Here is a 22,199-nt window from a genome sequence, read left to right on the forward strand (position 1 = left end):
TTCTGTTCTTTTGTTCTCTGTAATCCCATCCTTTAATTAGTAGATATACATTTTAACCTAACTCTCCTAAACTGTTTGATTTCATCCTGATAATTTAGCCAGAGAGTACATGCATAATCTTAGTCAGATGTACTGTAGTGAGAATAGCCAATCTAATTTAAGTTTTCTAAATAGTAGTCTATTATTGTATACAGTAAAATCAAAATCATAAAGAAAAAGAAATATTGAAATGGTCACATGCATGCATGCTCAGTCGCTTCAGTCATGTCTGACTTTTTTGCGACTCTGTGGACTGGAGCCCACCAGGCTCCACTGTCCATGGAATTCTCCAGGCAAGATACTGGAGTGGGTTCCATGTCCTTCTCCAGGGAATCTTCCCAACCCAGGGATTGAACCTGGTTCTCCTGTGTCACAGTGGATCCTAATAAGTATGCATGCAAATTTTTACATGTCAAAAATATTTTTGTGCATATTAAGTGAATACATTAAAACAATGATTCCTCTTTCACCATATTTCTTGCTGTAAATTTTTTAGCAGAAAATAGTTAATGTTGAATTTAATTTTCTTCAGTGATTAGATGGATAAAAGTCGACCCAATTACACTAAACCCATAACCAATATTTATTATCAGAAGTATCACATTATTAATCTTATATACATCTGTGTTAGTCACTCAGTCCTGTCCGACTCTTTGTGACCCCATGGACTATACAGTCTATGGAATTCTCCAGGCCAGAATACTGGTGTAGGTAGCCTGTTCCTTCTCCAGGGGATCTTCCCAACCCAGGGGTCGAACCTGGGTCTCTTGCATTGCAGGTGCCTTACCTTCTGAGCTACTATGCACACACATATACATACATGTACATACAACCACATATACACGTATTAACACATTTCCAGTATTCTGTGTGAAACAATAGTAATTTAAAATGAAAACATTTATTATTGATAAGATAGAATTGGGCTTCCCTGGTGGCTCAGCAGGTAAAGAATCCACCTGGAATGTGGGAGACCTGAGTTTGATCCCTGGGTTTGGAAGATCCCCCTGGAGGAGGGTATGGCAACCCACTCCAGTATTCTTGCCCGGAGAATCCCCATGGAAAGAGGAGCCTGGAGGGTTACAGTCCATAGTGTCGCAAAGAGTCAGACACAACTGAGCAACTTAGCACAAGCACACATAGTTTTGGGAGATATATTCCTATTAATGTAAAAATCTTCATTTTCTTTAAGAAGAAACTGTAGTTTTCAATTTAATCAATAGATGGCACTACTATTTGCTGTATTTTGGTGACACTAACATAACATTTGCTAAAATACATCAGTTGAATAAATATTTTGAAAAGCTTGTTTTTAATAAAAAAAAATTTCCTTGACATAATTGTCATTATTTTAAAGTATTCACTTTCAAAAGTGATACTTACAGCTTTATTTTATTTTATTAAATTATTTTCATTGGAGTATAATTGATTTACAATGTTGTGTTAATTTCTGCTATATAGCAAAGTGAATAAGTTATACATATACATGTATCCTCTTTTCAAAATCTTTGATAATGCAATTTTAATACATGATAATTACTGTCAAATGCATTGTTGTCATCCACAAAATATTCCAGATATTTTGTAGAAACTCTTTTTTTGTTATTAATTTGAAGACATTCTGACTCATAGTAGTGCTTATGGAGGAAATGTCTGTTGTAGTTGCGGGGAGTGGGGCTATCGTATGTTTTGCTTACTTATTACTTGTTTTTATTTTCAAATAGTCAAGAATCTTAAGTCAAAATGTGTTGAGGAAACTCTTAAAATTTAATAGCATTAATTATCTATTAATAGTTATCAAGTATCACTGATAGTCCCAAAATGAATATTTTCTATTGTTAATCTATTATGTAACTATATGACACACAAAATTATCTCTATTTTATCATGAAGCATACGTCTCTTGAGAATCTCTTGGAATGCAAGGAAATCCAACCAGTCCATCCTAAAGGAAATCAGTTTGAATATTCATTGGAAGGACTGATGCTGAAGCTGAGACTCCAATATTTTGGCCACTTGATGTGAAAGACTGACTCATTGGAAAAGCCCCTGATGCTGGGAAAGATTGAAGGTGGGAGGAGAAGGGGATGACAGAGGATGAGATGGTTGGATGGCATCACCGACTCAATGGACATGAGTTTGAGTAAACTCCAGGCATTGGTGATGGACAGGGAGGCCTGACGTGCAGCAGTCCATGGGTTCAAAAACAGTCAGACACGACTGAGCGATTGAACTGAACAGATACTTACATGTAACTGTTGTGGTTGCCAGTACTGTGGAGCAAAGTTTCTATTTACCTTCAAGCAAAGCTTATCTAAACTCATTTTTGTTAACTGGAAATGTGGAGATAGAAGCCAGAAGAGCTTCTCAGACTGTCTTATTAACAATAAAAGAATCAGAGCCTCCCAGTCCATACTAATTTCTCATTTTCTTTTGGCATTTCTTGTCTGTCATTCTTATCATATAAATTATAATTAACAGCATATTTTAGCACTTTATCAATATGTAGTTTTTAGTAGCATTAAAATTTTACATGTATACTTGCCTAGTAATCTCCACCAAATTGAAATTTCCTTATACTTAATATAATGTCAATAAATACATCTTAAAATAGATATGCAGGTTTTTGAGAAAACAAATACTATTTGCAGGACCACAACTTTCTCCCTCTCATTTATCATTATTCATCTATGTAAGTGGCAATCCTATTATTAAAAGAAAATTTAAGCAAACCAGATGTCTCCTTGGCCTGCTTTGAAACAGTCCTTTCTTTGCATGCAAAATTTTTTTTTTTCTTTACATACAACTTTTTGGATTTCCCTAACACCTCACATCTGAAAAAGGCTATATGGCTATGAGCTATGTCCTTGCTTATGCCACCAGAGTGTTTCATTAGTGACCTAACCTGCTGTGAGATTAGTACAGTTGCTGATTCCATCATTGTGAGGCTGGCATAAATTGAGGCACAAATCCCATTATTACAATGCAGAGTGGCCGGCTCACCAGTCCATGAAACATTTAGTTCATTATTTACTTTAGCATAGCAAAAAACTTTCCAGTTCAATAAACAGAATAGAACAACAAATATGTGTTTACTATTTACTCTTTGCAAAATATAAAATTAAGCTTAGGGAGAAAGCAATGAGTTATGAAATATGTCCATTTTTCTTTGGCCATCTCATTACAACACCTCATATACATTAAAAATCTAAAGGAAAGGTGGTGTGAAGGTCCAATTAGTTATTTCTAGTGAAAACAATATCTAGAACTGCAGGATGCCTGAGGTGGAATTGATTATTGTGCACTTCAGTGTTCACTAATCATTGTTGTTCAGTTGCCTAGTTGTATGGGGCTCTGCCACCCCATGAACTGGTCAGGTTCCTCTGTCCATGGGATTTTCCAGGCAAGAATACTGGAGTGGGTGGCCATTTCCTACCTTCATGTAAAACATGGAACATGATCTGAACCTTTGAAAAGGATCTGACTTACATCGCCAGAGAAAACAAGAGACTCACTCACACTGGAACTCGTTGATAGCTTTAAGACTAATAATACACTACAGAGGAAACTGTATTTAAAAAGGAATGAGCAGTAAAAATCCTGTAAGCAAATTATAATAATCACTCATAAATATGAACAAAACAGAAAAGTGTATTAATTTGGAGAACTCATGAAAGCCTATATACAGAATGTGAATATATGATTCTATACTTTCCAGGGCAGCAGAAAACAGAATACTATTGACTGAATTATTGCTATGAATGAATGAATGAATGAAAAATTATATTATATTTTATTGTTAAAGTATGTTATATTTTATTGTTAAAGTAAAGTAAAATATTCTTTCCATTTTATCAAGTTTAAAAATAAATGATATAGTATCAGATGGTGAAATCAAATTAACTGATATATTGGGTGATACAATAAAGTATGCTAAATAAGTTTAGGATTAATTAGGAATCAGGTCATGACTTATCAAGAATTACACTAAGCTATTGTTTTGCAATTTTAAAATGTTGTACTATTTTGCAGTGAGCACAATTTAAGGATAATACAGAAGAAAAAAATTATATATAATATACATTAAGTGAAAAACTCAAGAAAACACCATCACCAGTGAGAGTAAAACAACACAGAGGAAAAATTAGTTACATTCCTTAATTTAAATGAAGTAAACTTTATTTTTAGAACATATGGATTAGCAAGTACACATGCAAATTGCAAAAGGTGCTTAAAACCTAATTAAACTATCTTGAGAGTGCCCTCATGCTAAATCTTTAAGATCAAATAAGCCTCATTATCACATTAACCTTCTTTCTACACACTTGTTATACAAGTGTCATTACATTAATTAGTCATTATGCAGTTCTTTAAGAGCTGGCCACCTCAGGAATGTTTTGTAACATTACCCAATTCTTGTACACACAAATGTAGTCTATGAAATATCACTTCTATCAACCCCTGAAAACTAGTCCAGTAAACCTTGTCAGACAAATTTAAATATGCATGTAGATATAATCAGGTTGAAGTTTTATGAGGAAAAATAATTTTGCAATATGAAAAACAAGATAGTACATTCATTTATACCTAAATGTATATAAGCATGCTGACTTATACTATAAAAGAATTCTGGTGGAATGAATTTAGATCTGAGTCAATCATGCTGCTGCTGCTAAGTCACTTCAGTCGTGTCCGACTCTGTGTGATCCCATAGATGGCAGCCCACCAGGCTCCCCCCGTCCCTGGGATTCTCCAGGCAAGAACACTGTGGAATCAATCATAGGTGAATGCAAAACAATGGTATCTGAGAATGAGTCATCTACCCAAGAGATTTGCTCCAATTAACAGAAGACTGCACACATCTCTGATTCATGTAGAGATGACTGTATCTATCCTCTGCCCTTACTAAGCCCTCAGGCTGGAAGAGGACAAACCATCTGCTTGGTGTTTTGAGAATTACTGGGCACAGTCAGCCCAACCTTTCTCATATCCTGGAATTGTTTTGGTCTTTTGTCTATAGGAGACCATCAGTGGCCTCAGCATCCTTTCTCTGCTGAGATCTAGAGTGGTGCTATTTATGGATCTTCTAAATGCCCAAAATTGGATGATCTGAGAAACCTTGAGAAATTCACAGAGTTCCTGTGATTGACAAAATCACATGAGGAAGGATTACAGATTTGAAATGGCTCCAGTGGATAACTTAGCTCTCATAGTATATGCCTTGGAGCTGATTTAGAAAAAATAAATAAATAAATAAATATTAGTACAAAAGATGGTTTCTATATGCTGTAGCCTCAGCAGGTAGCCTTAGGTCTTAAGCTTTCAATAATGAACTCATTGGATTGGATCCCTTTGAATGACTTTTGTCCTTGAGTGATTAGCCGTGTTTATGCAGGAGAGCCCAGTCACACAAACACAGGTCCTGGGAGTCAGGTTGTGCCGTGTAAGGGCTGTCATGGTTGAACTTTGAATGACAGAGGTGCATTTTCTCTGAAATTTCAATCACAATTGAAGGTAGGTGCTTTTTAAGGATCAGCAAGTGACTTTTACTATGTTTCTCAACCAAGTTGGTAGGCAGCATTTTAATAGAATTTTTTCCTTAATGATTAGGCAGTTAATTTCCATTAGTGTTACAAAGTACTAAGTGTAAGGTATTGCTTTATGATACTAGTAGCAGCCCTATGTTGGCAGTACTAAACTGCCCCAACTCCGTTAACTGCCTTTATTTACAAATGAGAGCTTCTGTAAGGAAGGGCTTGTTCAAAACCTAACAAGTACTCTGGTTTCCTTATTTATGTAAATGCTCTTTATGACTTCAGATTGCAGAGGTCTACAATCTGTCTTCCCTCAAAGAAAAATAATATATTAACAAACAAATACAAAAGGAAAAAGTACCCTATTTTAAGGAAATAAATCTCAAAGCTGGATAGGAAAAACAAAACTAAACTCAAAACTTTAAAAACTAAAACAATGAATAGCAGTTAAAGTTCCATATCTCTAATGTCTCTAAGAATGAAGTTTGCTCAGTTTGTCAAGGAGGACATGACATGGTTTAAAATACTTACTTTAATGATTCATCAGGGCAAGATTAGTAGAAATTGAGAGCAAAATAAAGGGAGAAATTGATTAACCTGGAGAGAGAGTTTACTTAGGAGAACATCTTAGAGGACAGAGAAGCCACCAGATATGAAAAGGAAAATTAGATCTTAAATTCAGTACATGCACACACACACACACACACACACACACACACATGCATACAAACACACAGGCATGTACACACAAACATGCACATACATGTACACACACATCACGGAGAGGTGACTCTGAGGACTAAATTATCTTAAAATAGATTTAATTTAAAAATGAGGAAATTTTTTAGTTGTCTATTTAATAAAATGATTGGTAGTCTCCAGCAATCTGACACCAGAGGAGACTGGAAAGATCTGAGAGAGCAAGCTAGGCTGACTCTTCAGAGGAATCTACAATCAAGAAATAATCAGAAACATTTATTCATTTATCAATGTGTATTTATTCAGGAAATATTTATTGAATCAAAACTATGTTCAAGGCACTGTGCAAGGCATGTGAAAGCAGAAAAAGGGAGTGATAACAAGAGAAAGAGAGCAAATCTCCTCTAGTGAGGGAAGGCCAAAACTGAACTATAAACTTATTAGGTAAATATTGACCTTATTTAATTAAATTTAAGATGCTACTATTATGTATCATTAACAAAGAAGAAAATGTTACTAGTTGATAGACACTTTGTTTTTATACCCATATATTATAGAATGTATCACTATTTCAAAGATGTTGACATAATGAGGAAATAAAGAGTGTTAATACTTTTCTAGGATATATACATCTTGTTAGAAAGTAATAGTACTATCCATAAATAAAATCAAGAAGGACCAAGAGTGTGGGAAGATGGGGATTAGTCCTAATCTTAAACTGTGTAGTTTGAATAAGTCTTTGTTGAGAAAAGTACATTTAACTAAAGAGCTTAATGTGGTGGAAACTAAGCCTTGTTGGCATTTGGCTAAATATCTTCAGGTTTAGGGAATAGATGCCTGAAAACTGGTTATATTAAAGAAAAGGAAAGCAGTGGACACTGAGAGCAGCTAGAATGGAGTTTGCAAGGGAGAGGCGAACAGGATTGGAAGATACTACAAAATCAGAAAACTTATGGTTTTGATGGGCTTTCGAAAGACTGGCTTTTAATCTGAGTGACATTAGGAGTCAATGTAGAATTTTAAGCAGAGGAAGGGTGTGACTTAACTCATAAGTGTGAAGTTGGATATACACAAAAATAGGAATAGTAATTTTAGTTACGGTTACTCAGGGGTAAGAACAACAGGCCATAAATTTCTATCATAAATTTATTTGTACAAATTGTGTAAAATACGTTAGAAAGACAGATGAACAGTAAAAATTTCTCCTGGCATCCCGGGATGTATTCCAAAGTGACAGCTATTGCAGGTGGTCATGAAGTTGTCCTCCGTACCTAAGGACTCATGATCTGGCAGTGTTTGGAATTAGGACTCTGAGGGAAAACACAGCCAAGATGAAATACTTAAAGGACTCTAGGCAAGATAATGATGGATCTTGTCTGGGCATAGGTTAGATATCATTCTAATGGAAGAATTGCCCCTGGGTGGGATTACTCAAATCAGTAAGGAAAATGTGGGAAATTTTTGCTTGATCTATAAATGCTTTTGGCAGATCTAGATGCAATATTTTCAAATCTCTCACTGTGACAAATCCCATAGGACTACCTACAGAGAAATCCATGAGAACAAATATGTGTGGACCAGAAAGCAGAGAGCAGTAAAAAAGAAGGAAGACCCTTGTTTCTGTCACACTGCTTTGCAAAACGAAAAAAGGAAAAAGCCAAATGAAGTGGCTTATTCTTCCTGAAAGAAACAATCGAACAATTAAGAGCAAGAGAGTATTAGAAACAGGAGGAAATGTAGCAGAAATTAATACAGCACAGGCTCTAGAAACTGAGGGTATGAAATATTGTGGAGTTCATGGGAAGTTTAGCTTTGCAGCAGCCCTTAAAGCACAGTCTCTAGAAACATTAATCTCATTTTCTGTTTCAGAATCAGGTAGAAGATATATGCCAGGTAAAACAGCATGGGTGTTTGGTGTAATCTCTAGGGACCTAGTTTCATAAATGCAAGTAATTCCATCATGGCACTGGTTCCAAATTTCCCCAGGAAAATATGATTGTCTTAACTGTTTTCTGAGAGCACTATCAGTCTGCATGGACTGATCTTTCTCCCAGGAAGTTTATGAACACTGGGCCCTTGTGGCAAAATCAGGCTCAATGTACACGAAATATATTCCCTGTTCTTTTTGAGCACAGAGCTACCTTACTTTTCTCAGACTTCTTTATGTCAAACACACATTATGTGTTTTGCTAAGCAGGCAAAAACACTATCTGATACCACAAGTCCTACTCTTAAAAAATCTCCTACACAGTCCCTCACATGTGGTCTCTCCAATGCTTGAGGAAAATGATTCTAAGACTATATGCAGTGTGGAGATATCTACCTCCTCCCCTTCAATTTCTACAGTTCAGTTCAATTCAGTCACTCAGTCATGTCAAACTCTTTGCAACCCCATGAACCTCAGCACTCCAGGCCTCCCTGTCGATCACCAACTCCCAGAGTCCACCCAAACCCATGTCCATTGAGTCAGTGATGCCATCCAACCATCTCATCCTCTGTTGTCCCCTTCTCCTCCTGCCCTCAATCTTTCCCAGCATCAGGGTCTTTTCAAATGAGCCAGCTCTTCGTATCAGGTGGCCAAAGTACTGGAGTTTCAGCTTCAGCGTCAGTCCTTCCAATGAACACCCAGACTGATCTACTTTAGGATGGACTGGTTGGATCTCCTTGCAGTCCAAGGGACTTTCAAGAGTCTTCTCCAACACCACAGTTCAAAAGCATAAATTCTTCAGTGCTCAGCTTTCTTTATAGTCCAACTCTCACATCCATACATGACCACTGGAAAAACCATAGCCTTGACTAGATGGACCTTTGTTGACAAAGTAATGTCTCTGCTTTTTAATATGCTGTCTACAGTTACCAGAAGATAAGATCCCTTTCATAGGTGATGGTGCAATATGAATTAACTATACAAATGTTGAAGCTTACTCATAATTGCTGTATTTTATCTCATGACCAGTCCCAGGTAACAAACAGTTCACCGACTGGATCAAGGACATTCAGTAGCATTGTCTTATATGATATTATGGGCTTCAGAGAGACCATGGCTTCAGAGTGATCCTGGATCACCAGATGATTGCAGAAACAGAGCCCCCTGTGGATCCCCAACTGAACCAGACTGCAGTAGAAGTGACAGATCAGCATGATAAATAAAGTTAGATATTGTTTAAACGACTAGAATATCAGAGAAACCACACAGTCAGTGGCTTAAGTAAGATATGAATCCTGATATGTGATCATAAAGTGGTATGGTGGTTTCATAGTGTGCCTATGGATTAAGCTATTTTAACACAGAACCAAATACCTTGGCTAAAACAAGATATTAGACTTGTAGTCAGCCAGATAATGGTTGGGGAACTTGTTCTCATTGCATATCCAATGCATTTGTTTCTTATTCCTGCTATAACATATTAAGCAATCTAAATTTATTTTCTTACATTTCTGAAGGCCAGAAATCAAAAATAAGTTTTATTAAGGTGCCAGCAGGGCTGGTTCATTTCGGAGACTCTAGGGGAAACTCCACATCCTTGCAATTTCTAGCTTCTTCACTTCAGTTCAGTTCAGTCGTTCAGTCGTGTCCGACTCTTTGAGACCCCATGAATCGCAGCACACTAGGCCTCCCTGTCCATCACCAACTCCCAGAGTCTACTCAAACCCATGTCCATCGAGTCTAGCTTCTTAGGTTACCTACAATCCTTAGTCTATTACTAATTCTTCAAATCACTCCAACTTCTTGCTTCTGTCGTCACATCTCCTAATTTCTTCTTTGAGTTTCTTGCTTCTCCTATATGTGGACTCAGATAATTACACTTAGAGCCTACCAGAATCATATCCTTACCTTGAGAACCTTAATCACCTATGCAGATTGCCTTTGCCATATAAAGTAGCATTCACATATTCCAAGGATTAGGATGTGCATAGCTTCTGTGAGGATACTTTCAGCCCTCCATACTCAGGCACCTTCTATTTTTATTATTCTGCTAATTTCAAAGCATAACTTTCTTTCTCAGAATTAAAAATAGATCCTCCAGCTACCATCGTCAGACCCATATTCCAAAAACAAAAAAAAAGAAACAGGAAAAAAGGAACGGAAGGCACATATCTTTTCTCTTATGGTTGCAATTCAGGTATTAAATGCATTAGTTACCCTCACACTCTATTGGCTAAAACTTTGTTACAGGGAAACATTTAGCTTCAAAGGGAAGTGGAAAGATAGGTTTTGATAGGTTGCCTTGGGCCTGCTAAAAGTGATCTTTTATTAATAAAGAAAACTAAAGAGAGTTATTTGGTAGATTAAAAACACATATAGTGACAAAATTGATCAGTTTATCTATGTCTTTGAGCAATTAAATATAAAATTTTTAACCTTGAGTAGTTGATATAGAAAGAGACATATTATACCAAGCAAAACAATTTTGGGGGGTCATTCTCCTTCATACACTACTGAGTACCTGCCATGGTTTTTAGCAGAATTAAGTACTGAACTCTGAGAATAAAGATGAAATTCCTTGCAATTACTTGTAATTTCTAAAATTATTTGATATTTTATTGATGGTGCCCACAATAATCATATCCACTAACTTTCAGAACTGTTACAAATGAGGATCATGGTAAACTTGCCTTTAACTAATACAATCTCTCATGCTTTAAAATGATTTTTATAAGATAGAAGATCCTGATGGAACTTAATAAGAGCTAAGCCCTCTGCCTTAGATAAATAGGATAAATAACACAACAGTTATCAATACTGAAAATCAGCAGCAGAAGACTGTGATCCCTGAAATAAGACAAAAAGAAAAAAAAAAAAGATGAGTTATATAATGTCTTGGGCTTCCCAGGTGATGCTAGTGATGAAGAACTCACCTACCAATGTAGGATACATAAGAGATGTGGGTTCGATCTCTGGGTTGGGAAGTTTCCTGGAGAAGGGCATGGCAACCCACTCCAGTATTCTTGCCTGGAGAATCACATGGACAGTGGAGCCTTGGAGGCTACAGTCCACAGAGTCTCATAGAGTCAGATATGACTGAAATGACTTAGCACACATGTAATCCCTCAGTCATCGGGCATTTGGTTGATATTGATGATGAGAAGGGGAATTGAAAGGTCACAATGAATTAAAGATAAAGATTGTGAAATTCAAGAAAGCTTGGCAGTTGGAATTTGTAGAAGAGAGTACCAAAAAGTGGAGAAAGGTCTTGAGAAAGAGGTATAGTAATCTGAATGGCGTATTTGGGAGTTTTAGGCCAATGCATAGAATAAAGCTACACAAAGTAGTTTTGTGGACTGGAGAGACCTAACTGAAAAACCAGATTGGAGACCTTAAATAGACTCCAGAAACAATATATCTTAGAAACATAATGAAATAAATTCTAACCTGTAAATACTCAAATAAAGTTAAAAAACAACAACAACAACAACTTTAAAATACAAAACTGATTTACATTAAATTAATGTCAAAACAAAATTCAATACTTCTCAGAAGTATCCAGCAAATCTCCCTCGATGGTTTTTATCAACCAATTTAAAAATATTTCAACAGACATGAGAAGAAGAGAGAAAATTTGACTCATATGCAAGAAAAGTATTAGTCAACAGACACATACAATTTCATATATGATGAAATTAGTGAAAAAGATAAAACAATCTTGTATGGAAATACTGAAAGATTTAAAGAAAAACATGAACACAGTGGGGATAAACACAGCCAGAGAAATGAAAAAAAAGGACTAAAGCTAAAAGTCTTACTAGATATCATGCAAGTCTGAAAGCAATAGAATAACATGTGAAAAATGTTGAAAGAAAACAAAAGGAAAAACTGCTCCAAATTCAATATCCAGTAGAAATCATTCTTTAATGAAGAAAAAATGAAAATGTCTTTAAACAAAATGGCTGAGAAAAAGTATCAGGAACAGACTTGAATTTCACATTGCTAAATGATGTTTAGTAGGCTAAAGGAAAGTTCAGAAATTTGGATTTAAGTGAAAGAATGAGGGGAATTAGGAAGGATAAATTTAAAAGTCTGTTTCTTTTACTTTTAATTTTTGAAAGACTTTTGACTATCTAGAGCAAAAATAATACAATGTATTATGAGGTTTATTACATATGTAGAAGTAAAATGTTTGACAATGTTACCACAATGAATGGAAAGGAGAGAGATCAATGTATACTGTGTTAAAGTTCTTATGTTTTATGTAAAATGGTAACATATGTGAAGATACATAGTAATATATTAAAGCTGTATGTTAAGAACAGACGTTTCAGTTACACCTTAAAAATCAAAAAAGAGCTACAGTTGATAAGTTAATGTCAGGGGTTTTTTGTTGGTGGTTGTTGTTTAGTCACTAATCATGTCTGACTCCGCAATCCCATGGACTGTAGCCCACCAGTCTCCTCTGTCTACAGGATTTCCCAGGCAAGAATACTGAACTGGGTTGCCATTTCCTTCTCCAGGAGATCTTCCCAACTGAAGGTTCAAACCTCAACTCCTGCAGCTCTTGCATTACAGGCAGATTCTTTACCCCTGAGTCACCAGGAAAATCCAGAACAAGTTAATAAATAATTTTGAGATAAACAACAAAAATCTAAAAAATATGTACTCCAACAGAAGGCAGAATATAAGAGAATAACAAAAAAAAAAAAAAAAAAAGAAGTGATGCAACCATTTGAAAACAGATAGCATGAAAGAACAGTTAAATCCAGTGAGAATTATCCCAGGATAGAGATGTTGACATTCTCCCAAAACTATCAACTTTAAAAACTCTTTCATTGAAAGGAAACAAAATGAGAATTTAGGGAGGGACCTGATTCTTCAAATATTATGTGTTCTTAAAGCTTTCAGACTTTCTTTAGAATTTATGTCACAAGGGTAGAAGAATTCAATTTTGGATATTAATTACTTTGGACTAATTTCTTTGAAACTTTAATCTTTGAAGTATTATTTCTCTCTGGGAATTTAATAATTAGATTATATATTAAAACTTGAACATTTCTATGCTCTCACTGTTGCATAATTGGAGTATCTTGATATCATGATTTAATCTAATTGCAGAAGCTCTAAAGAGCCCTATTGAACAGTATAACTAGACATAATGTAGCACGGGAAATAGAAAAAAATCTTCAGGCTTTGGAATTAATGGCTTAATGTACTGTCCTGTCATGTTCAGCTACTTCAATCATGTCTGACTCTTTGTGACCCCATGGACTTTAGCCCACCAGGCTCCTCTGTCTGTGGCGTTTTTCAGACAAGAATACTGGAGTAGGTTGCCATGCCCTCCTCCAGGGGATCTCCCTGATCCAGGGATCTAACTCGGCTCTCCTACATCCCCCACATGGCAGGCAAATTCTTTACCACTGAGCTACCTGGGGAAGCCCAATGTATAGTCCTACTATATTTCAAAGGCTTCTGGAAGAAAACATATAGCACCCACCAGTAGTTCTCAGGGATGCTACAAAAAGGCAGCAATGGTCATTAGGCTAGTGAGTGAGTGATAGTTGCTCAGTTATGTCTGACTCTTTGCAAGCCCATAGACTGTAGCCTGCCAGGTTCCTCTGTCAATGGAATTCTCCAGGCAAGAACACTGAAGGACATCCTTAGGTATGAGTGTCCCCAAGAACCACTCTGAGAATAGAACTTAGCTCAGATAGTTGATCTGGGGAATGAACCCAGAAAGCACAAGTTAAAGATTAGGAAAAATAAGGTAGAGGAAAGAAAAACAGCACCAAAAAAGGCTCAATTCCAGTGCCGTAGGAATTGAGGAATCACGTAGAAGGCACCTGAGAATCTTCGCACTAAGGACTGGAAGCTGGGCTTCCGACACATCAACTCTTGTCCCCCACTGGTTAAGGACTGTACCTGGGGACATTCAACGCCTGGTACACCTGGGATGCACTGAGTGGAGTTGATAAAGCTTCTTGTGTCAAGTAAAGACCTAACTAAAGAGAGTGGAAGAAAGACAGATTCCTACATGACCAGCTGTCAGGGGATGTCCACCACACTTGAGGAGGGGTGGTGAGGTTTGGAGCCAATCATCAAAATGAAGGGGGAGACTGACTTGATACATGTCTGATCTCAACCCTTGAAGAAACAGCCACTCCCTATATGTTTATTTTCTGTTGGTCCTTTAATGGACCGGAACCTGCTGGTCTGGAGTCAACAATGAGAAAGTGAAAGAAGGAAGGAGGCTAATATTCCCTGGGTTACGCAGCTGGCTTTCACGTTCCAGGGAGTCAGCCAGAAATAGAGAGATAAAGAGAAAGAGAGGAAGAGAAAGAAAGACACAGGGACCAAAGCTCTGATGGAGCAAAGGTGTTTTAATCAACATGGTGTGGGCATATATACTATCTTACAAGGTAGTTATTCTCAGCAAAGATAAAGATTAAAATTCCAGACTTAGAAAACACAAGGCGATCCCTATTAAAGAGAGAAGAGGGTACTTATCACCATAATGATAAACTAACAAAGGGAATGCCTGGATTCCTCAGCCCTGAGAAAGGCGTGCCTCTCCTCTTAATTCCTGGATATTCAGGAATTAATAAGGACCAAAGGATTCCTAACAGATCCAAAACAGCACACAGGAAGCCTCCTATAAAATGCTTCCTGACAATTTTCAAGTCAAAATTAGGAGAACAAAGCTGGAAACTCTGATGAAGGATACACACCCCTGCATCACATGTCTCTGGGGAATCAAATTGTTGCAGCAGTAGCTCTCCAACTGGCATCAGGAGGGTTTGTTTTCACAGGACCTCCTACCTCCTGACCAGGGCATTCAGTAGTATGAGTGCACCCTGAGAATGTGCATTTTAAAAAATTATATTAACAAACTTATTTATAAAAGAAAAATAGACTCACAGACATCAAAAACAAACATATGGGTACCAAAGGGGAAAGTGGGGAGAGAGATAAATTAGGAGTTTGGGGTTAACAGATGCACACTAGTGTTAAGTGTTAGTTGCTCAGTCATGTCCGACTCTGCAACTCCATGGACTGTAACCCTCCAGGCTCCTCTGTCTTTGGAATTCTCCTGGCAAGAATACCGGAGTGGGTAGTCATTCCCTTCTCCAAGGGATCTTCCCAACCCAGGGGTGGAATCATGGTCTCCTGCATTGCAGGCAGATTCTTTACCATCTGAACCACCAGGAAACCCTAACAGATGCACACTGCTGCTGCTGCTAAGTCACTTCAGTCGTGTCCGACTCTGTGTGACCCCATAGATAGCAGCCCACCAGGCTCCTCTGTCCCTGGGATTCTCCAGGCAAGAATGCTGGAGTGGGTTGCCATTCCCTTCTCCAATGCATGAAAGTGAAGTGAAAGTTAAGTTGCTCAGTTGTGTCCGACTCTTTGAGATCCCATGGATTGATGCACACTACTTTGTATAAAATAGATAAATATCAATGCCCTATTGTATAGCATGTGGAACTACATTTAATATCTGGTAACCTGTAATGGGAAAATTTTTTTAAAGAATATATACATATATATATGTACACACACACACACACACACACACACACACACACATATGGGCCTCCCTTGTGGCTCAGCTGGTAAAGAATCTGCCTGTAATGCGGGAGGCCTGGGTTTTTTTTTTGTTTTTTTTTTTTTTTGAGGCCTGGGTTTTATCCTTGGGTTGGGAAGATCCGCTGGAGAAGGGAAAGGCTACCCACTCCAGTATTCTGACCTAGAGAATTCCATGGAATGTATAGTCCATGGGGTCTCAGACACGACTGAGAGACTTTTTCAGTTTCACCTGCACATGTATTATGTATAACTAACTCACTTTGCTATACACCTGAAACTAACACAAAAATGTAAATCAACTACATTTAAGTAAAAATTTTTTTAATATTAAAAATAAAATAAGTTGTTTGTGCTGCTTGCCCAGGAACCATAGTTAGAGAATAACTGAGCCAGTGTAACTCTCAAAACCTCTCTCTCATCATTCTCTGATAACTCACAGTGGGAGGAAGAGAGAGGAAGAACTTGTCCTTTTGCTCCCTGCTTTCTGAAACTTACTACTCCCAGGAAGGTTTTATTCCCATCTTTGCTTTGTCCTTGCTAAAAACTTAGCTGGGAAGGCTCCCTGAGACAAGGTGAAGAAATTCAATTTCATGATACAAGAAAAAGCAGGCCACTGTTGCTCCAGACTAAAGCTGCTTTATCTACAAAGCTTTATCAGTAATGAAGGTGATGCTTTGATATCTATATAACTAACTCCAAGTGTTGTTTCCAAACTCTGAAGGAGAAAAATAGGGGCATTCTACATAAACATTCTATAAAGCCAGCAGTTTTTTGCAGAAGTTTTTGACATGAATAGAAAAATATCCACTTGCTATTATGTGTAAGGTCTTCAACAATAAACGAGAAAGAAATAACTGCATGCATATGGGTCTATTTTGAATATGGACGAGCTTTCTGCCCAGAGGGTAGTGTAAACACCAAATGACATTTAAAATTTCATACATTCTGTATCCTAAGCTGAAGATCTAAAGACAATTCGCTTTATGTAAAAAGAAAAAGAAAAGCATGAAATGAATTCCACTGGTAGAGTCAAGCTCCTTTGATTTATACATAATGTTTCTTCTGGCAAGGACACAGAAGCACTCTCATATTTCAATAATCTAATTTTATATTGTTTGAAAAGAAAAAGGGCTATTGATAGACTTTTATTTAGCCTGCACCCTGGGATATTTAAATAGACTTTGCACTTCAAAAACACTCTTTAACAAATTCCAATGACTTGTGGTATTTGCAGAGGTTTTTATGGTAATCAATAATATATTTTATTTTTATTACTAATTGACAAACTGTTAAGATATGTTAAATTTCCTATGGAAACTTGATTTTCTAAAGTTATTTTTAACCTTTTATAAAAGGTGGATGGAGAATGCAAAATGAGTTAAACTAGTTTCAGAGATTTATTGGGTCCATAAAAGTGCTATTTGTCTAACTAATTTGCATTTTCTTGCATGTTCATTGTATTTTTCAGTGTCACAGTTCCTTCTCAACCGTTCCTCTGTTATTGGCTTATAACTGTTCTGAGTGACCTCAATTTTACTATATTTACTTATACACAAATCATACATTTAAAGTTATTATGCCAAATATAAATATAAAATAAAGAAAAGGGAAACATTGAAAAGAGACAAATCACATTTTAGCAAATCACTTGCAGGCTATTATTTTTAACTAGTCTTATCATTTCTAAATATTTTGTTATGAAGCATTATTATTCTATTATTTTTTTGCATAATATTTTGACCTACCAGAATACTTTGTGATAACAGGACTAGTTACTTACTCAGTATTTATTCTCACCTTTCTTCCTTCCTTTTAAATAATTGAACACTTCATTGTTGTGAGTGACAAAACCCCAATGTCAAAGAAACATCATTTTCAATCTCTGTATTTAGAGAGCCAATGCAGTTATTGTTGGCACTCTCTCTCTATTTTTTTTTGGCACTCTATTTTTTTTTCCATTTATTTTTACTAGTTGGAGGCTAATTACTTTACAATATTGTGGTGGTTTTTGCCATACATTGACATGAATCAGCCGTGGATTTACATCTGTTCCCCATCACGAACACCCCACCCACCTCCCTCCCCATCCCATCCCTCTGGGTCATCCCAGTGCACCAGTCAAAGTGGGCTCTCAGTGTCAGGCACTATTTTCCTTCCTCTTGCTTCCTTTTTCCTTCTTGAAATGTGAAAATGATGATTAGAATTTTCACCTCCATTTGGAAACATTGAGAAAGGAAGCAACATGCTAAGCACAGGTAGGGGAAGCATAGCATGGTGATGACGTTGTGGAATTGACCTCCTGAACCCCCTCATCTGGACTTCTTTTACGCATAAGAAAACCACATTGGTATCTCCTTCAAGCCTCTGCTATTTGGTGTGTCTGTTACAGCTGCTGAAGATAATCTATCACCAATACATGCAAAAGACATTTTCTACCCAGCTTTTTTACTTATTCAAATAAGCTTAAATATGAAAAATTGATCCTTGAAATACACCTATTGGCTTCCCTAGTTGATAAACATGCAGTAGAACAAGGTGTTTTTCTTTTTCTTAGTCAGCTGTTGAATTTGATGAACTAATGGTAATCTACACTTCATTTTTTCCCCTCTCAGATAAAGCCAGAACTGGAAAGTTAGATCTAAACATCTGGGTTGTCTAAACATCTATCAAATTTTAAAGGTCCATATACTCCTTTATATATACTTGACCTAAAGAAGTGTATTTTTAATAGACAGAAATTGCCAGATGCCTTAAAAAGATGTTCTGAGTGAAGGTTTTACATTTCTTTCTCTCTCACCCTGTACTAGTAGTATTTGACCAAGGTGGATATCGCAGTTAATTTTTCAAATTATTTCTCATGTTCTCACCTATTTTCTTACCTATCACTTCCTTACCTTATCATTTATTCTGCGGTCCATCACTATAATCATTCTTTAACAACTTACTTACATTTCTAGTACCTGTCTCTCTTCCACCTACTCACCTGACAAAATAAAATGCTGGTTAAGCCCAAATCTCTTCTCTCTATGATTGCAAATGCACAACCAGCCACAACAGAAGAAAAACATATCAATATTTATCATCTCAAGGATACCCAAAGATCTGAACAACATTCCAACTACATACTGCTATTTTCATCATCCTTCCTACATACCATAACTCTCTTCTCCTCAAAGCACTAAAGCTCTCAACTCTGCATCCTCAATAGTTGATATTCCTCATGTCATGAAACAATCCAAGTAATGCAAAGAAGATTTTCTCATGCTCCCTCCCTGAGCATCTTTCCCAGTGTCTTCCTCCTGGCTTAAAGAGATTAACTGCCAATCTTTCAAAGAACAACTCTTCCATTTGTGTACTGGATTATATCAACTTTTAAAAGATTTGAAAAAAAGAAAAAAATAAAAATAAAAGATTTGATTACTACAATTTTCCTCCTTTTCTCTGATATGAGCTACTTTTAATTTTTATTGGATTACTCACATCAACATAAAAGATAATCACATCTGCAATTTTTTATAAAATCCCTTCTCCTAATCTGACATCACTCTCCAGTTAAAGCACAGTTCTCTCTGTTCCCTATCAATCCATATAATATCATTGCTTCTCTTTGCAAACCCCATCCTTTCATGAAAACATTTATACCAAGAATTTCAAAGCAGATTAAATGTAGTAGGAGAAAATAGGAAAAGACTAGTTTTAGTCCAAAGTTTAGGAATCTTTGTTCCCTGAAAAAGGAAAACCTTAGTGCTCAATCGAGGTAATCACTGCTAATATTGAATTTGTAATGCTAAGCCTGATAATGGTAGAAAATTCACAGTGTTTCTGAGACCTCATTATTCCTTTATTCTTGTATTCCATCTTCAGAAAAAAAAATCTGAGATCAGAGTAAATAGTTCATCCACAGGAGGGATGAAATCAGAACACTTCATTTCCCCAGAAACTCTCGGGGCACAGCTTATGACACAAATGCCTCCGGTTTGGCTCAAAACCTTCTTCCTGGGCTTCCCGGCTGGAGGACGGCAAAGGAGCGAGTTATGTAAGAAACCTACATCAGTTGTGAGTGGGCAGCAGACACTCGAAAGAGCAGCCATTCAGAAAAATTCTCATGCTTTACATCACAATCACTTGAGAAGCTTATCAAAATGAAGATTTTAAATCAAACGTCTATAAGGTGCTGGTGAAACTCCAGTTCTATATTTTCGATACTTTTTCCTGTTATCCTGATGCACTTAGAACATGCACCATGCACTGCTCAACAAACTAGCAAGAGTTCTTACACAGCTGCTACTTAGATGGGACAAACCAGGGCTGAAAGTGAGGATGAGAGACCAAAGAGGTTATTTAGCGTTGTTGTTCAGTTGCTAAGACTTGTCCGGCTCTTTGGCAACCCCATGGACTATCCTGCCAGGCTCCTTTCTCCATGGGATTTTCCAGGCAAGCATACTGGCCTGGTTTGCCATTTCCTCCTCCAGGGGATCTTCCCAACACAGGGATGGAGCCCATGTCTCCTGCATTGGCAGGTGGATTCCTTACCACTGAACCATCAGGGAAGGAATGGTTAGCCAAGAACAAAACTGGAGAATGTTTCTCCCTAATATATATATATATATACACACACACACACACACACACAGACACACACATGTATGTATATATGCTCAAAACAAAAAAGCACAATGCGTTAGTCTTGACAATTCATCTACTAGCCAGTAAAAATTACAACGAAGAGGGAGGCAACAGCCAAACTTGCTGCAACAACCACTTCACCACGGATGCAGCACCCACATAGCAAACATCGCCCACACACACTTATCCTGTCTTCCCAAGACTGTGTGTCCTCCAGGATAGTTGCTGTCTCTGAATGTCCTACTCTAAACATCTGAGACCACTGGGAACAAGCATGCTTCACTTCCTTCATATCCTGTCTGCTTTCTTCACTGCTTTCCTTGAAAGTCCATTTCTAAGCCTTAACCCATGTCTAGTTGACAACAGTAGTTAAACTATTGCCACAGTCATTCCAAGTGTTTGATCAAAATCCACCAACCTCCAGCTTTAGAAAGATTTATTGAACATAAATCTTTAAGTTAAAGGAGATAAGAAAGGATATTATAAACAAACAAAAAGCAAATGGAAAAAGCTTGGACCAAGATAGCAACAAATCAGACCTCCAACAGAGTTGGAGTCTTATCATACACTGATTTTATTTTATTAGCATACTAAATGACATCTATCAGTGGCCATGACACAAGACTAAGGGTCAAAAAAGTATAAAAGAGGGTGGCATCTTACTCTTCCTTCCCTGGTAGACTAATGCAAATGCTTTCTCATCATTCACCTCAGCCCTCCTTCCTTTGTCTTTACTCTTTAAAATTTAAATTCCTTTCATCAGGCGGGCAAGAAAGTTAATCTGTGACCTTAGTTCCCACTTTTCCATTCTTTGGCCACTGAATAAAGCCTGTGCTCTGTCAATCTCAGGCTTGGTTTCATTATTTTCTACTTTATCAGACCAGAAAACGAACACTCAGCAACCAAGGCAGCAGGAGTGAGGTCTATTAGACTTAATCTGGTAATGAAACCATAAGCAGCTCCCTAGCCTTTTCAAACTTTTTTTCCCAATATTTTCTTGATTTCCAGGACATATTTCTCTTACACAGGGTGCTCATTCTAAGTCTTCATTTCTCCAATTGTTAACCTCAGCTCCAAGGCTCAGTTCTCTGACTTCAAATCCAACTATACTTATCCTAAAATGACTTCGTCAAGCTCCAATTTATGACTTTAAATCCAGTCTATGCACACTGATACTATCAAAATATTCAACTTTGTGCTGTCATTCTGATCTTCAGACTTACATACTAAACTGCATACTTGACTTCCATCTGGATAATTGTACAGAAGTTAGCTTGTCAAAACAAATAAACAAACAAACAAAAACCAAAAACATTAATCTTACTCAGTCTCCAAATATGTTTCTTCTCCATTGCAGTTGCCATTATGACCATAGATCTAAATGTTTCCTTCAAATTCCTTAGGTTCTTTTTAAAGATCCCTTCTTATATTCACAAGCCATTCTTCAAATCTACTTTCAAAATATATCCCCAATCTGGCCACTTTTTACCTCTTCATCATTAACACTCAATCTTAAGTCACGTTTATCTCTCCTCTAGACTACTACTTAAAAAAAAAAAAAAAAAGCAGATCTCAGTGCTTCCAATCATTTTAAAACAAACCAGAACATGCCATTTCAAATAATAAATGTTTAATATAATAATATGTTATAATAGAATGATATTCTGGCTAAAATAAGGATAGGAATCCAATTTCTTAATTATGTACAGGGATTCATGTGATCTGTCTCTCCAGTGTCATTCCTGCCAGTCTTTTCTTAATTCATACCAATCACACCAGCCACG

The 22,199-nt window shown here is 36.8% G+C and overlaps 1 protein-coding gene across 4 annotated transcripts in view; it reads right to left on the reverse strand.

The window, feature by feature from the left end:
- Positions 1-22,199, reverse strand: part of FSTL5 (follistatin like 5) — an 864,807-nt gene that overhangs the window by 197,716 nt on the left and 644,892 nt on the right. The gene's annotated exons all lie outside the window — the stretch shown is intronic.

The sequence above is a fragment of the Cervus elaphus genome, chromosome 5 (assembly GCF_910594005.1).
Source record: "Cervus elaphus chromosome 5, mCerEla1.1, whole genome shotgun sequence".
NCBI classification, from domain to species: domain Eukaryota; kingdom Metazoa; phylum Chordata; class Mammalia; order Artiodactyla; family Cervidae; genus Cervus; species Cervus elaphus.